At 37.5% G+C, this 18,834-nt stretch overlaps 1 pseudogene; it reads left to right on the top strand.

Annotated features, from left to right (window-relative positions):
- The first annotated feature begins 571 nt into the window (after positions 1-571).
- On the top strand, positions 572-2,626 carry LOC143675859 (bromodomain-containing protein 7 pseudogene; annotated as a pseudogene).
- The last annotated feature ends 16,208 nt before the right edge of the window (positions 2,627-18,834 follow it).

The raw sequence follows: 18,834 nt of genomic DNA, 5'->3' as shown, positions 1-18,834 counted from the left end.
ACCATATTTAGGATATTCTTTTATCTATCTGGATATATTTTTTATCTATTTTCCTTGTGTTCACCATGGGATTAAAATTTAACAGCCTAAATATATAATAATCATATCTGATTTGACAATAATTTGATTCAATAGCATACACATGTACTTATCCTATACCCCTCCATCCCCTTAACTTTCTTTGTGCTTAATACCAATTATATTTTTGAACATTGCTTGTCCCAAAGCATAAAATTATCATTAATATTCATGCATTTTGTATTTTAGCACCTGTAGGAAATAAGAAATGGTGTTACATATTAAAACATACAATACGAGTGGGCCACGCTGGCTCAGCAGGCAAGAATGCTTGCCTGCCATGCCAGAGGACCCAGGTTCGATTCCCAGTGCCTGCCCATGTAAAAAAAAAAAAAAGGAAAAAAACATACAGTACATCTGGGGCTTTTTCCCGCTTCCTTCCGGTGGCAGGGTCTGGCCCCACTTCTGCCCTCCACTCTGCTGGCCTGGACTGCAAGTGGCATTTCACAGCCTTGGCCTGGCATAGGGGATAGACACCAGGGCCTGGCTGGACATGGGCAAGAAGCATAAAAAGCACAAGTCAAGCAAACACTTCTATGAGGAGTATGTAAAGAAGCCCTTGAAACTGATTCTCAAAGTGGGAGGAAAGGAAGTCACTGGGCACTACACAGACAGCTCAGAGCACAATTTAAGTCTCCTTCTAAGACAAATGATCATGACAAACACAATGCCAGAAAGCAGAAACAGAGAAAGAAAGGAAAGAAGGAGGTTCTAGGGGAAGAACAGGGGAGAAAATGGAGAAGAGTAAAGGAGGATAAAAAGAAGTGAGATGGAGACTGTATGAAGAAGTGAGATAGAGAATGACACAGAAAAAGACCTGCAATGTCAAGGCCCTATAAAATTAGACTTGTCTCCTAGAAGCCCCTCACAAGCTCATTAGCCAAGCAAGAAGTAGAGCAGACAGTCTTTCAAGAGGTTTGAATCAACTGATGAGACATTTGCAAATAAAAGACCCAAGTGCTTTCTTTTCATTTCCTGTGACTGATTTTATTGCTCCCAGCTACTTCATGATCATTAAATACCCAATGAATTTTAGTACCTTGAAAGAAAAGATCAAGAACAATGGCTACCAGTTTGTAGAAAATTTAAAGATAACTTCAGACTAATGTGTACTAATGCCATGATTTACAGCAAACCAGATGCCATTTATTATAAATTTGAAAAAAAGCTATTGTAATAAGGGATGAAAATTCTTAGCCAGGAGAGAATTCAGATCATACAATTCATGGCAAATTTGCAAAACTTGAGAACAGAAAGATAGAGCAGACACATTGTAGAATGGGGAGGACATTGGCTGCTGGCCCAAAGAGAAGGAAGACTCTGGAGATATGGAAGCCCAAGTCTTCAAAAGTCCTAACAAGGAGAAAAGAAAGACAAAGATTTGCTCAAAGATAAATGTGAAAGCAGTAATTTAGAAAGAGAGCAGGAGCAAATTGACTGCATCATTAAGGAGTCTGAAGGAAAGCTAACCAGGTAGCTTGTTAACTGTCAGTGCAAATTTGAAAGAAGAAAACCAGATTGGACTACTACAGTGGTACTTCTCCATCCCGTGGATCCCATTGTAGGAGAACCAGGTGACTGCCCTGTAAGACTGGGGATGACAACTGGAAGACTTCAATCTGGAGTGAATACTTTGCAAGGGTTCCAAGGAAATAAAAGGAACAAAGCAACTCCAGTGTTATTATACTCGAATTATGAGCCCTACAGTTCTTACACACCACGTTATGACTTCACATTTGCAAATATCAGCAAGGAAGTTTCTGATTTAATCTATTTGAACTATGGAGAAGACTCTAATCTTCCAAGTGATTTGAGCATCCATGATTGTGGGCCACTTGCCAAGACTGTTCATATGTTATGGCAGATAGTTTGCTGGATGCTTTAACAAAAGAAGGGAGCTCTAGAATTCTATAGAGTTGGAAACATCATCACAGGAGGATGAAGGCCAGACTGTGACACTTGACAGTAGAAGACATGGGGGATTTTGCTTTTCCCATGTAACACTAACAACCTGGCTTTGGGGCCTGGAGGAGACCCAGGCAGCATCAAGCATCTTTTGTTGAAGATCTACTGTGGGAATGCGAGTGTGTGGGCTGGCAGGATATGGTAAAAGGGCCTGCCTAGTGTTTGGACTTCAGTAATCAGGGCAGGCTCAGAGCATTGAGAGTGATGACAGACTTTGGTGCTCCAGTTGAAGTTTTTTACTCTGAAGAAGCTGAAGGGTTCCAGAGGAACCTTGACTAGACCACTGGCTTGCTTAGGGGTTCCAGGAGGCCGAGGATGAGCGTCTAAATGTTGGACCCCTCCTCACATCGTCGGTCTTCTGGGTCCCTAGAATAGAGAAATGCATCTCATGGAACAACTGACCAATAATCTTAAAGAACTTGCACAGCAAGCAACTTATGTTGTAAGCATGTATGTAGTTCAAAAAAGCAGAGGGGATTTCCATTCCTCCCCCTTTATGGAAAACAACTTTGTAGATTCAACAGAAGATCTTGAAAATCCTAAAAAGACTGGTGCTGCTGAATGTGACCCTGATGGAATTTGAAACTAACTAGCCTTTGAGTACATATAATGTGCTTTTTCATTTTCATTCTTTACTTGGAAATGCATTTCAGGGGATAGTAAATATTTGTAAATTGTGTTTTAACCAAACTTTGGAAAAATTAATTTTAATGTTCCAGAGATTGAAATTTTATTAAGTAATAAAGCTGAGCTTAAGGTTCTGAAAAAAAAATACAATACAATAGTACTGGCATTTATAACTATCGAAATGGTTACATTTTTCAGAGGTTTTTATTTCTTTGTGCCACATTGAACCACTGTCTAGTTTCTTTCCTTTCAGTCTGAAGAGCTCTGTTTAGTATTGCTCATAGGCCAGGTCTAGTGGTCAACTCTCTCAGCTTTTAACTAAGAATATTGTATTTTTTCCCTCATTTTTGAAAGAAAATCTTGCTAAATATAAAATTCTTGGTTGTCATTTTTTTTTCTTTCAGCACTTTAAGAACTTAAGCTCACTGACTTCTTTTTCTCCATAGCTTCTGATGAGAAATTGGCACTCAGTCTAATTGTGACTCTCTTACTCATAACACATTGCTTTTCCCTTGCAACTTTCAGAACTCTCTTCTTGTTCTCTGCATTCAACAGTTTGATCAATTTGTGCTGGGGTATATTTTTCTTCAAGTTTATCCTGTTTGATGTTCTCTGAAATTATTGCATGTACATATTCATATCTTTTGCTAAGTTTGGTTAGGTTTTCTGTCATTATTTCTTTGAATATTTCTTTGACTATTCTGTCCCTTTGTCTTTTTCTTCTCTTTCTGGGACATCCAAAATGTATATATTCGTACTCTGGACAGTGTCTCATAGGTCTCTGGGACTATTTTCACTTTTTATATGTACTTTTGTTTTCTGCTCCTCAGCCTGACTCATTTCAATTTGTCTTGACTTTGGGTTCACTGATTTTTTTCTGCTGCCAACTCCAATTTGCTGTTGAAACCCTCCTGGGAATTTCTCATTTCAGTTATTGTAGGCTTCAACTCCAGTAGTCCTGTTTTCGTTCCATTTTTAAAACGTCTATCTCTTTACTAAGACTCTCATATTGTTCATCCACTGTTTTCTTGATATACTTTATTTATTTCTTTATATTTTCCTTCATCTTTCTGAACATATTGAAGATCATTTTGTAAAAGTCTTTTGTCTGGTATGTCCACAGTCTTGTCTTCTTCATTGGTGTTTTTTGGATTCTTTATCCCCTTCCTTTGGATGGGCCTTCGTTTCTTGTTTGTTTCCCTTTGGTCTTGTTAACAATCTTTTTCGCACACTGTACATTTTAATTTTAAAAAACGTTAACTCTGAGATTTAGTTCCTGAGATCTGAGATGTCTGTTTTCTTGTTTTTCAAACCAGCTAGTGATAAGACAGAGATTTTCTTAAATGTCAGGTCACCTATCAGGATGGGTTCCCCAAGGTGGGTTTGTGCCTGCTAGTGGCCTTAGGGGTTCCCCTGTTTAAAGGGATTTGAATGCCTCCTTTCCTTCCTAGGAGATGGACCTTCTCCCTCTCCTTCCCCTTTCTTGACTGAATTTAAAGCAGTAAGCCTTTGCCCTAGGCCATCTGCCTCAACTATTTCTTACAGTGCTTTCATTGTCTAAAGCTGCTTTTGCCTGGAGGGCAAATTTGGGTGGTGGTGGGGTGGGGGTGGCTGTATGCTTTCTAAATTGGTCTTTCCCAGTTGGAACAAGTTCAAGCACCCACAAAAGGACACAGACCGGCTCCATGGAAACTGCTGGAGAAAGGATGAGGGAGAGGCCAGAAAGGGTGCCACAAACCTCTTCTACAGCTCCCTAAACCATGCTTTCCTGCTGAGCCCATGCAGCCCTTCAACTTCCCCCTGTCCCAACTCCAACTCTGGGGAAGCAGAGTGTCTCTAAGTCTCTTCCGCAGTCTTTTCCTGGTTTGGGTTGGAACAAAAGCTACCCTGAGAGCTGGTATCCAGCCATCTGAAGTCACTAATTAAGAGTCGTGACCAGTGATCATTCCATCCCGTACCCACCGCAGATACTGGGGAAGTGGACTTTTATGTCTCTTTCTGGCACCAACAAGCCATGCCAGGAGCCAGCTGTGAGAGTAGGGGCTGAGCAACGATAGCTGGCAGGCAGAGAGAAGAGTTTATTGGTATTTACCCTAATTTACCAGCCTCTGCCTTCTGCTATTATCTGGATGCTGTACAGTGTTCTCCTGGACTCCGATGTTTTAAAATAGTTGATCCAGACAGATCCTACCTGTTTAATAGCTGTTCAGGTAAAGGGTCTGATTTCTGGTGCTTCCTTCTCCACCCTCTTCCCACAATCCCTTCAGGTATATATTTTTTACTTTTGTAATGAAGATTTTAAAAAGGAGAAAATAGAACTGCCTATTCCTATTTTATGGCCAAGTTTAGGGCCATAAAATTCTTCAGTTCTAATCATAATACTTGATAGGCTTTTTGACCAGTAGGGAGGAGAAGAGACCAAAACTCAATCTAAGGAGCTTTGTTGCGAGGCTACGCGAAGGTGGGCTGAAGCCTAAGACCGCGCCAGCCGGGAGCAGGGGAGGGGCACCGTTTATACGGGATGGGTGGCGGGAAGTCACCTTGCGTGTGGGTAGTTGGCAGGCTTCTATTTGTTGGTTTAAAAGCAGAGGGCTAAGCGGGGAGTTGGCAGCTTTTCATTGGCGAGGTTTAATTTTCATTGATGAGTTATAAAATTTAAACGCCACCATAGTCATGCAGGATCGTAACTGCCAGAGGGTGGATGTTGCTAAGGGGAGTTATAGCAAGACTGCAACTGCTGGGGGACAGGAGGAGTCATGCGGCTATCGCATGGGCTGGGGTGGACTCAGTGGTTTCCCTGGAAATGATGGGTGGGAGAGGCTTCTTGGAATATTTGCTAGGGGTTGGTCACATCATTGGCGGAAGGGGTTCTCTAACGATAGTTAAGTAATGAAATATTTTCCGTAATTTTTAGTCTGGGAAAACAAAAGGTTGGAAAACACAGGAGTTATTTCTTACTAAAGAGCCATTTATGAAGCCCCTTTAAAATTTTTTTTTTTTTCACGTGGGCAGGCACCGGGAATCGAACCCCGGTCTCCGGCATGGCAGGCGATAACTCTGCCTACTGAGTCACCGTGGCCCGCCCCCCTTTAAAATTCTGAAGTAAGAAGTAGGGAGACTATTGTAGTATGGGACAACGAACAAAATTGACACCTTCCTTGAATGTCTTATTTTCCAAAATACATGGCTCTGCATGAAATGACAGGCAGTATTCTCTGAGGAAAAGAATTTAACAAAGACCTGAGCCTCATTACCAGGACTGCGTACCCCTAACTGTGTGACTTTGGAAATACCCTTAGCCTCAGTGCCTCTAATCTTGACCTGTAAAATGATATTAATAACCATTCTCCCTTCCTCATAGGGTTCTCATTTGGGCTTAATGCAATTTCACCTGAAGTCATTTTAGAAACTATGTAAAAACAAAAGGTGTTGCCTGATCATGTCCCCCTTTATTTATTTTCTTCTCACTCAGTATTTTTTTCTTTTCAGGCCTTCCTGAACCCAATAATGAAATAATGAATCAGGCAATGTTTGTTTAATGTTTAATGTATGCCGTCATCTCTGAGTTATAGACGGTAGGATAGCAGAGACTACATCTGCCTTTTTTCCCAGTATTTTTCTATTACCTAACAAAGTACTAGCATTTGGCATCTCTTCAATAAATGGTTGAATGAACGAATGAATGAATGAAAGAAACCAGATTATTTTTACCTCTAGATCCTCACATGTTTTCTAGTACTATTTGGTTTAACTGAAACAGGTGAAAGAATTTCTTTAGGGAAACAAAAGACATCATGTTCCCCAGATGTTGGAACAGTAATTTCTTAGGGTTTTGGGGTCTCTTTCTCATCACCCCTGGGCTCAGAGGAATTTCCTTAGGTCAGCAAGACCATTGTCCACAAAAGCCCCTCCACCTCTGCTGGGCAGTAAAACACTTGCAGGATTAGCTCAGTCCTATAGGCTAATGATTTCTAGACAGCCAGGAACATCTTCAGAATTTTTTTATTTGGAGTTGGCCACAGAATTTAGAAAAATCTATTGACTTTAAAGGGACAGGACACTAAGCAAAAAGCGTTTTTTTTTTTGTAGAATAGACTTCGTTGCTCTTTTATTATAACAACAAACATGTAAGTAGCAATGGGATAGTAGGACAATTTGTATTACCAAACCAACCAAACCAAAATAAATCAAACCAAACCAAACCCAAACAAAACAAAACAGACGTACCTTTTTGGTCTTTGCTTCATGTTGATGGAAGGGAGTTTGTGGTGAATTGATCACACTTCCATCGTAACTGCTTTTGACATCTTTGTGAAGTAGTTTGATCCTTAGTTGATTTGTCTGAAATTTTCTTTAGTCTAATCCAAATGTCTCCCATATCTTTCACTGCATTTCTCTGACTTTATAAGCATCTTTCTCTTTACTTCCCATTAACACTATGCAGGTAATTCTTAAAAGTAAATAACATAAAGAAACTAAAATAAATTCTAGCTCCATGTGGGAAAATATTTAAGATACTGGGTTTTTCTCTTTCTCTCTTCTTTTTTTTTAACAAAGGGGAAGTAATGGCTTTAAAATTATTTTCACTGAGGTTAAATTCACACAATATAAAATTGAGCATTTTAAAGTGGTCAATTCAGTGACATTTAGTCCATTCACAATGTTGTACAACTAACACCTTCGTCTAGTCCCAAAACATTTTCATAACTGCAAAAGAAAACCTCATACCCTTTAAGAAGTTATTTCCATTTCCTTCCTTCCTCCATCCCCTGGACACCACCTGTCTGCTTTCTCTCTCTATGAATTCACCTATTCTGGGTATTACGTATAAATGTAATCTCACAGTATGTGACCCTTTATATCTTGTTTCTTTCACTTAGCATAATGTTTTTCAAGGATCATCCATGTTGTATCATGTATCAGTACTTCATTCCTTTTTATGGCTGAATAACCTACAGTATGCATGAATCATAATATTTTTATCTATTCATCTGTTAATAGACATTTGGGCTATTTCTATCTTTTGGCTACTGTGAACAGTGCTGCAATGAATAATGCATATATATGTGAGTACCTACTTCCAATTCTTTGGGGCATACATATGTTTATAGATAGATCGATAGGCCTGAAATTGCTGAGTCATATAGTAATTCTATGTTTAACTTTTTCAGGAACAACCAAACTGTTTCCCACATTTTACTTTACCACCAACAATATATGAGAGTTCCAAATTCTCCACATCCGTTTCGACACTTATTTTCTTTACAATTGTAACCATCCTAGTGAGGGTGAAGTGATATCTCATTGTGGTTTTGATTTGCATTTCCCTAATAACAAAGGATATTGAGCATTATTTCATGTATTTGTGGGAAGCTTGCATATCTTCTTTGGAGAAATGTCTATTACATCCCTAGTTCATTTTTAAATTGTGTTATTACAGCTTTTGTTAAGTTGTAAGAGTTCTTCATATATTCTGGATGCTAGACTCTTATTCAATATATGATTTGCAAACTTTTCTCCCATTCTGTAAATGCCCTTTTACTTTCTTGAAAATGTCCTTTGATGCACAAAAGTTTTTAATTGTAATAAGGTCCAATTTACCTAATATTTCGTTGTTGTTGCTTGTTATTGATATTGGCAATGATTTTTGGAGACCTAAGAGGTAGTAAACACAACCTAGGAAATGTTAGAAGCTTGAAGATTCACTCAAAATGCACCCACTTCTCTTTAAAAAGGTAAACAATGCTGATTTTTAAAAATTGAATATTCCAGAAATCTGATGATAGGAAGAAAGTTAATTTGGGAAACAGTTGTTAGAACAAAATATGAGAGAATAACAGAAAGAAATGTGAGAGACTCTAATAACCACCTTTACTTTGATTCTCTGCCTTTCCCCCATCCATCTTTGGGTACAAAATTCATGTAGATTTAATCAGACTTATTGGTGTTTTTTATTCATTCTGTCACCAGATGGTACTGTATTGTATGACAATTGGGTGTGTAACCTTCCTCTCCTAGAGAGCAAAGAGTTGTGCTCTTACTGGAACTCATAGCTACAAGTATGGCATTGCTGCTAAGGAGAAGGTAGGTTTTTATTTCCCTTTGGACTATCTACATATTTACACCTCTCTTTGCAGTGTAGTACTTTTTCCCCTCAACCCTTTAAGGTACTTTCCTTTTATTTTTTCCCAATGTATCATTAAAGATCAATTTATGATAAAAATAGTTTAACTCGGTTTTCAATAATCTTTTTTCAAATTGTAATTTGTCTTGTTCAATTTTTGTACCTTGCTAAGCTATGGTTTCATAGTAAGTGACAAACTGAAACTCATGCCATGTTGGATGTGCCATGGGAATTCTGATCATCTCTATCTTAATAGTTATTAAGGTTAAATATGGGAAAATGAAACTTGCATAAGATGACATATTAGAGTTTATTTGGACTATCAAAAAATTGTAAGAAGTCATCATGCCTTTAGTTCTTGTTGATACCATGGAATATAGGGTTTGCTCACTAAGAGGAATGAAACTATAAAATCATTTGCAAAAAGAATATTCCAAACCATTAAATTATCAAATTTTGAAGTAGGCCTTTCTTAATGTCTGTAAAAAAATAAAATGCTAAATAAAAGGACATGTTGGTGCCTGAACCATTATGGTCTAATATTTTGACTTCCCTGTCAAGCTTATATATTATAAGTAGTGACCACAGGTCCCAGATGCTTTTGGTCAATTTTAATTTTAAATATTAGTTCCCATCATACCTTAAGCATATATACTTGTATGAGTAGGCCATCTGTCCCCATTTTTTTCAGCCAATATGAGTTTCTTGACAGGACCTTTTCCTTTCTTCCTTTACATCTTCTCTTATTCTCCACTTTCTTCTTTTCTTAGCAAGGATCATGTGTACCTGCTAAAACTTAGCCTTTGCATTTCCACTTATATCTGGCTTTTCTGACTATACAAGTTTTCTTTTCCTTTTACCTTTCATGGTCATAATTTTAAGAAAAAATTTATAGCAATGGCTTAGGTTGAAAAAGAACCTCCGCTCTTTAACATAGATGAATATACACCAGTGACTAATAGAGAAATCATCAAACCTTCAATATACTTTAAAATCTACAGTCATTTTCTGTCATTCTTCTTACATTCCAATAACTAAACTTCACTTTAATTCCCCTGGGAGCACTCTGTCCCAGTGGCTATATTTTGATATAATTTTTGTTTGCAATACTCCAAATTTCAGTGAACTTTGAATTTGCAAAAGATGAGTAGTATCAGTTTCTATAAAGTGCCTTTAAGTTTTTGTCCCAATTTATATCTTTGTACCACTAGTGAATGAGGAAGTGTTTAAATTTTCACAAACACTTCAACTGATGATAGTCATTATATATATATAAATATATATATATATTTATACATATATATAGGATTAATATTCATAACCTGAAGAAAAGATTTGATGTGGCCTGGAAATGACATGTGTGTTTCCCTTATGAACAGTTGAGGAATAGAACAAATGAGACTTATGATTGCTATGATCTTTTTACCCCCATCCCCACTGCACCAGTTTTTATTTTTCTTTCATGATAGTAATGACTTTATGGTCTTTATTGAAATGAAACATGTTCCATAATTTTAAATGTCAATAAATACAGGAAAATATAAAGAAAAATAGCAACGAATCATTCCAAATACCAAACCACAAATATATCGAGTGCTTCTATTTTTTAAACCAAATTCCAGCTATCTCTTATGTATATATAGAGAAGGAGAGATATATGGAGAGGAAGGGAGATATGCTAAAATAATTCTATCATAGTGGAATATTTAAGTAAATGTATTTGACGTAATTGTACTTGAAAGGAAATTTTTTTTTTAGCTCTTAAAAAGGGGAATTTATTAAATTACAAATTTATAGTTCTAAGGCTGTGGAAATGTCCAAATTAAGGTACCAACAAGAGGTTACCTTCACTCAAAAAAGGCCAATGAAGTTTGGGGTTTCTCTCTCAGCTGGGAACATGGTGAACATGGGAACATGGCGATATCTGCCAGCTTTTGCTCCCGGCTTCTGGTTTCATGAAGCTCCCCCAGAGGCATTTTCCTTCTTCATCTCCAAAGGTCCCTGGCTGTGTGTACTCTGTTGGTTCTGGATGCTCTAAAGTTTTCTTCCAAAATGGTTCCCTCTTAAAAGGCTCCAGTAAGCAACTGTAACTTGGATGGGTGGAGACACATCTCCATAGGAACCATCTAATCAAAAGTTGCCACCCACTTCTCCATGAAAACGATCAAAAAGGTCCCACCTAGAAATATCGAATATGGATTAAAGGACATGGCTAGTTGAAAGGAATGTAAAAGAAAAAATCATATTAAAACTGCAGAAGCGATTGAACTTCAGTAAACATGGCTTCACCGTATCAGGAAAGTATTGAGAAGATGAAGCCCTTTTAAACTCATGCTTCAATTTTACTCGGCATAAAATGACTCCTAGTTGTGAAAGATCCCCATTTTCCTCAGAGACTGTCCCTCCAAATAATGATTAAAAAATTGTGGACTCTTAAATCACATCGCTATATTTAAATCCTACCACTCTATCACTCAATAGTTGTATGAAGTTAGGCACTTTTTTTTTACATGGGCAGGCACCAAGAATCGAACCCAGTCTCTGGCGTGGCAGGTGAGAATTCTGCCACTGAGCCACCATCGCGCCATCCTAGGCATGTTTTTAAATCCCTCCATGGCTCAGTTTGCAATCTTCTGGATTGGCTCAGTTTCCTCTTCTGGATTAGGGTAAGAATAATAGTGGCTACCTCAGAAGTTCTTTATAAGGATTAAGTGAATCCTTGGAATACTTAGAAAAACAAGTGAGCCCTCCGTAAGTATAATATATTATTTTTTCACTCCTCCACAACTCTTTCAATCTGATTCTTGCTATATCTATTTTATTTATCATATTGTATAATATTTCTATTCTGTTTGTAACCTTAATTGTACCAGTTGTTTAGTTTGGAGATCTAGTATAAATTAATCCAATGTACACAGTCAGCTCCTCTGTTGCAGCTATTTCATTTCTGTATTTGACATAGCTTATGGATTTCTGATTGCTCTAAACTCCTATATAGCTCATAATCCTTCTGCAATCTAAAGAATCAAGTACAATCTCAGTGATCTAGTTCCTGGCAACATCTCTTGCTCCATTTGCCAACTTGCCTTATTGTCAACCAATGTCCTCCATGTTTTCCATGTCAAACATGACCTTCTTTCATGGGAATACCAGGGCCTTTAAAATCTTTATGCTCTGGTCCATGATGCTGCTTCTATCAGGAACACCATTTTTCCTCAGACTACTTGACAAAAATCTACTTAACTTACAACATAAACTTTCCCCATTCCAATGTGACACCACAATTTTTCCAATTACTCAGCATCCAACTAGGATTATCCTCTCCTTTTCTACCTCAAACTCCATTTCCAATCCATCTGTGAGTTTTGTCAGTTAACCTTCAAAATATATCCTAATCCAAACCAATTTTCATCCTTTTCATTGCTAACCTCTCTCTACAAATTATCATCATGTCTTACTTAGGAGACCCCAAGAATATGTTATGTGATCTCCTTTTCTGTAAACTTGTTCCTTTACAATCTGCTCTTTGCACAACCAGATCAACTCTCCTCTCTCCTCTGTTGCAAACTTGTACTGGTTTTATGATAATTCTGAGATTTTCCCAGTGTTATTTTTATTGGGTGATCCTGTAAAATATATTTTTCAATTATAATATCCAGTAAGCATTCAGTGAAAACTGGAGATGATCTTAGAGATTGGTGAAATTGAATTTCTTCATTGTTTAAAGGAAAATCTTTGTTTGTCAATCAGGAAATATTATTCTCCTTTTCTGCATCTACAAGAAACTTCTCTATTTTTATTTACAAAAATGTAAGTGTATTTTAAAAGCAAACTGACATTTCTCAGCAAATTCTACAAGCTTTCCAGACTATGGATCAAGGACTCTTTCTTAAGAAATTTGTATTCTTAGATGTCTGAGTTGTTTTAAACAATTATATTTCTTAATACTTCTTTTCTAATTTAAAAGCTGCATTGTATTTGTTCTTTGTGAGATAAGGGTGCCTCCTTCAGCCAGATTTAAGATTTCTCCTAGAGTAATTTCACTTTCGGTAGTTTCATTTGACTATAAAGAAAGAAAGAATATGAATGAAGAAACTTCCCATTTTTAAAACCAAAGGGAAAGGTTAATATTACTATTTCTAGTAATACTCCATTTACTAACATTAACTACTATTAATAACAATGACCATTTATTGGACTTTCTGTGTTCCAGACTTAGAACAAAATATTACATATATGTCATTTCATTTAACATCCATGCTACAATTTAATACTGGTGCTACAAGATGTTAAGCAGCTTGATCTGTACCACCCACCTTGAACCTAGGTTGCCTAATTTGATGTTTTGACACTATCCAGCACTCTTTCACAATATCTACCATCATTAAATAATGAATACAAATGCAAAAAATCTAGCAGGTTTGAGTTAAGAAACTGGAAATATTTGTGGTTATGGTTTTGTTTCTTCCATTGAAAAATTGATTGTGTTTCACAGTTTTAAATCACAATTCCATTAGCATTCAGCTTTTGCTGTGAAAGCATTTGGACCTTTGCCATAAAATACCCTTTGAAATAAAATTTGGCCAAGTTTTAGCCCTGGAGCAACAGTGGGGCACAATTGATCTATTAAAATGAAATTGCCAGACTTGAGTGGTCTAGTGACCATAATGTATAATGCTGACTCCATAGATTGCAAAGTTCTTTTTATGTAATACAACACTAATTTTTCATTTCAAAAGATATTCACAAATAGTCTACCCAATTTCTTTCACTTATTTTGGAATCATGCAATAATACTAGCCTATAAACCACAGCTAGAAGATGCTTCCTTCACATTCTTCAATACCCTACTCAATCCAAATTTATAGGAAGTTAGGAAAAGGGATATTTAGACTGAGCAGTTCACAGAATTACTATTTGACTTGACATTTTAGGACTTTGGGTAGTGATAGAAATTCAAAGGGGCTTGGACACAAAAATAATTTACTGATTTGTATCAATGAAAAGTTTGGAGGTATTTGCCTCCAGATATGTTTGGATCCAGAGGAACTGCTGATGTTGTCAGGAACCTGCCTTGATTCACCTCTAAATTTGTTTCTTTTCTGTTTCCTTAATTCTCAGGCAGGCAATTCTCAAATGGTAGCATAAATTCTGACTTTAGCTTGGTAACATTATAAGGACAGAAGTGTGGCTGTCCCTATCACTTCAGCCAAAGGTCCTGGAATGCTTACCCATTATTTCCTATTGGGTTGTGTATCCATCCCCGAGTAATCACCAAAGCCAGCTCCGATTGACTGCATGGGCATCCATCCAGACTCAGTCCCACTCAAGCCCCATGGTGGAAAAGTGGAAGAGGTGCTGTTTTTGTTGCTAGACGAGGGGGAAATAGAGGTTGGTCAGCAAAACAAAAGGAGTCTACTGTACCTTAATTTTTTTCAAGTGATAGAGAAACATAGTAATTTCTCTTGAATATCTCATTTTATTGATATGAAATTTTATTTTACACCAATTTGCTTCAGTTTAACTTTTCCAAATCAGGGTATATGTAGGAACTAATATAAGCCTGGATGTCCAATCATTTCCCTTGTGATAATTACTGATTTAACTAAATGTCAGCATAGAAAATGGAGGTAGAGTGAACAGCAGAGCAGAACAGACTGTTTTTGATAACACTGGGAGACATAAGAAAGGCCAAACCCTCCCTTAAAGATCTTCCTGTTTTGGCTACATGTAGTATGTCAAAAAGGACAGATGACCTTTATTTTGGGATGAATTTATCTTGGACAGAACCAGTATGTTCTGCCTCCTTGTATATCAAGTAGGAGTTTAAAAAAATTAGCAACTCAGCTAAGCTCTTTTCCATCACAAGGACTGAAGTCACACTCTGTCTCTGGGAGTGTGGTGAAATTGAGATGAGATAAATGACAATGAATCATAAAATCAGAAAGGCTTCAAACATTTAGTTGAAGGAGTAAGTATAGAGAATGAAGTTTAGTATTCATATTATGAACAACTAAGAAAGGTTAATTGATGAGCGTCTGGTTGAAATTGTAGAGGAAAAAATTTTAATATTTATAATGAGTGATGAAATGCAAATGAATATTAATGTACAGTAATTATTATTATTAATAATCCAGAGTAATGATAGTACCTAACTCATAGGGCTGTTGCGATTAAATGAGATGATAATGTGCAATGCTACACTCAGAGAAAGTGCTCAATAATTGTTATATATTATATGGAACTTAAATGTTCTTCATTTTTTTAAGTACAGGAAAGACATTGATAACAGCTTCTATAACTTCACTCATGACCTTGTTGCCTAACTTTAATTTTCTCTGAAGAATTAAGTTTTTCAATTCTCATTTTCTAATGCAAGCTGCTTTCAAGAACCGAGTTCATGAAGCCAGTGAGAAGTGTACATTGAGTTGATTCCAGGCTCTCAGAAAAGAAAAGATTGCATTTGAATCTGGGGAGAGAGATCCACAGAGTGAATTTGCCCTTCAGTGTAGCCACTGAGACCTGGGGATTGGGTTAAGAGAGAGAGGGAGGTGTGGATGGATTCTGTGGAGCTGCAGTTCCACTTAGATCCCAGCCTACTACCTAGAACAGTTAGTCTGCCCACACCTGTGAGGCTTGAACTCATTTACAGAGCTGTAGTGGTGCCTAGGGAAACCTCTGCATCTACAAAGAGGAGTCTGTGAGCAGCCTTCTGTTCTCACAGCCCTTTTTGGCTCTACTCCCATCCGTTCTTAGTTCTGCAGCCACAGTAATCTTTGTAAAGTGCATTTTCTGTTAGTCCCTATTGATGTACTGGTTAAACAAGAGAAGCCACAGCTGAGAGAAGTCTAGGTTTTTCTCTCTCCCTCCTCCTTACCTTCAGTCATCAAGACCTTCTAATTCTTTCTCATCATTATCTCAGACATCTCTCCCTGACTTTCCATTTCACTTCTTCAAGCAGGGTTCAGGCTCTGGTTATCAACCCCTGGGCATCTCATTCTCTCTCTCTGCTTGGTGCCTCCTTCCCAAAGCTTTCTTCCAAACAGAGGGATCTTCATGAAAGGTCAATTTGGCATTTCACTTTCCTGCTCAGTGTTCTTCAGGGGCTCCTCCCCTGTCCTACAGGACAGAACATACAACCTTTCATGCAGCTTTCAAAGATCTCATGATCTCTCCTGCCAATTGTCCAGGCTCAATACTTAGCACCCACCCCTCCCAGTAGGTTGGAGCTTCAGCTTTCAGCCACCTAAATTCAATTAAATTTAGTTCCCTGACCTTGCTGTGCTCTCTATCCTCTGTAAATTTGTACCTGCTTTTCCCTTTTTCAAGGGCCCGTCCTCCCTCTGCATTCCTAGAAAACTGGTTTTCTCAGGCTTCAATTCAAATATTATTTATTTTTTGTGAAACATTCCTTGACCTTGAAGGTTATAAATTCATTTATTCATTCATTTATTCTTCTGATCAATATTTATTGAGTCTGCACTGAGTCCTTAAGTGCTCCTTCTATTATGTTCCCACTGAACTTTTCTACTCAATTTTAAAAGTGCTAGTATTGTGCTACAATTTGTTTGTTTGCTGTCTCTTTTTAAAAACAATTGAAGTCTCTAAAGGACAAGGACTGTATCTTTTGATCTAATTTCCAGAGCTTAGAATGGTACCTGGCATATAACAGGTATACACTCAATAAATAATTACTGAATACTTGGGAGAGTAGGAAAATTGAAAGGGCATTGGGTTATGACAGGGAAATTGGGGTCATCCTGGTGGGTAACTATCCAATTTTCCTGCCCTGGACTGTCCCTATGTTCTCCTTCCTGTCCCTTTTCAGAGGAGCACTGGGTGTTCATTCTGGGTCTTTGTTTTTTTCACCATCCCTTCCTTCCTTTCATTTCCCCTCTGCTTCTGTATGACTTAACTTCATTTGATTGGCACTACCCACTTAACACTCAGAGCAGTGGATGGCCAGTTGTCTAGTATGCTTATTAGTAAAGAGAATTTTGACATGAATTAACGTTAGGCAATATCGGGTAATAGTGTATAGATCCAAAAGAACTTTGGAGAACAATTTTTATCTCCCCATTCTAGGGAAAATAAAACTTTAGCCACTATGCATCATTACTTTACCTTCCCACAACTAATAAATAGGTAACTGGTTATCATGAAGAGACAATATTTTCCTCATTAGTTGAATGCATTAGGAGATGGCATGCAGATATACTATAGGAATCTTGAAACACATTAAATATTGTATTTGTCCAAATGCCCTTTTGGATGATTTGCTTTCTTTGGTTTGGAAGAGTCTGATGGGATACTGAAACACATGTAGACTTTTGCATGGTGGTTTCATTCATTTCACAGCCATGATTATGCACTTTCATTTTTGCAGTATAAATATGATGGTTCCAAAACATGACTATTATATTGTATTTCAAATGTTTAACTCCAGAATGAAGTTGAAAAATCCCTCTAGTATCTGATGTCAATTTTATAATACTCTAACATGCTCTTATGATGGCCTTATGGGCAATGAAAGACATTAAATTTATGAAGAAAATAGGTAAAAGAACAAAATATTTTTACTCCCACATTATTTTACAGCTCACTTTTATTCATGTTTTCTTTTACATTTTATATTAACAATCCCTTGGTCCATGACTATTTTGGAGCACCCACTAGGTACCAGATCCTGTGTTAGACTCTCAAAGTAGGGAGGACATGAATAATTACTGATTGACCACCATGGGCCTAATACTATGTAAGGGCCATAGCATAAGTTATCTCATTTAGTCCTTATAACACATGATGTGGTTGTCACTGTTCTATGCAATAGGTAGTATTATTTCTATTCTAAAAATGAGGAAACTGGACTCAAAGAGAATTAAGAAATATTAATGAAATCTGTTCCTTCCCTAAAAGGCCTTCTAATTCTACAATTTGATGTGACTAACTTGGAAGCATCTGGGAAAGTGGCATACCTTCTTATGTTCCCATCCACTAAGCCAAGCTAAAGGCAAATGTGGCCCTCAGAATGCATGTGAAGCCACATCCCTGTCAGTGTCTGACAGGGAGAATCGATGCTGGATGTTTATTCCTAAGTACCGGGTGGTAGCCTGGAGATTGGCATCGGAGAGTATATTGGATCCTGAGAATGGATCTGCAGGGATCTGAGCCCCCCTAAGAGGGAGATTGAGTGAGTCTGGTCTACTAGATCCTCAGGAGCTGGAACTGGAGAGAAGCTTCACGGGTGGCTGACTTCATATCACTCCTGGGCTGGGAAGGCTAGAAAGAACAGAAGCTGAGAGAGAAGGATACAGAAAATGGGAAGGAAACCACTGAAGCTAGAAACTGGAAGCAATGATACCTGGAAAAGAAGAGAGAGACCAGCAGACACCATGTTCCTTGCCATCTGACAGAGTCCAGATTATCATCTGACGATTACTTGATTTGGACATTTTCACAACCTCAGAACCATAAGGTTGTAAGCTACATAAATCCCCGTTGTTAAAAGGCAGTCTGTTTCTGGTATATTGCATTTTAGCAGCTTTAGTGAACTAAAGATAAGGATTCAAACTAAAAAAAAAAAAAAAAAAGAAAGATCAGTGGATGATGTGAAGAGCATTGAGATGCAAATTCATAACTTGGAAGATCAAGGGGGAAAAACTGCAAAGCACAGAACAAAAAATACAAGAGATTAAAATCATAGGTGGATAGATTTTCATGGGAGGAAAAATCAAAATAGCATACAATTGATGTTAAAGATCCAACTTGGGAAGAACAGGTGTCATAGAAGGAAAACTAGAAACAAATGGAGGAGAAGGAATTATAAACAAAAATAGAAGAGAAATTTTCTAAATTGAAGATGGACTGCTGATCAAAAAGGCACATTGAGGGCCAAGAAGGCCTTCATGAAAAAAAGCATATATTTAGGCATATCCTATGAAGCTGGACTCCAACAATAAAGAAGAAGGTGCTAGAAGATCCCAGATAGAAATAATAAGTTATTTATAAAGGGAAAGGTATAAGACTGGCATTGGACTCAG

The sequence above is a fragment of the Tamandua tetradactyla genome, chromosome 3, assembly GCF_023851605.1.
Source record: "Tamandua tetradactyla isolate mTamTet1 chromosome 3, mTamTet1.pri, whole genome shotgun sequence".
In the NCBI taxonomy this organism is placed as follows: Eukaryota; Metazoa; Chordata; class Mammalia; order Pilosa; family Myrmecophagidae; genus Tamandua; species Tamandua tetradactyla.
Note: the sequence above shows the minus strand (reverse complement) of the source record. Positions and strands in the feature narration are given on the sequence as shown.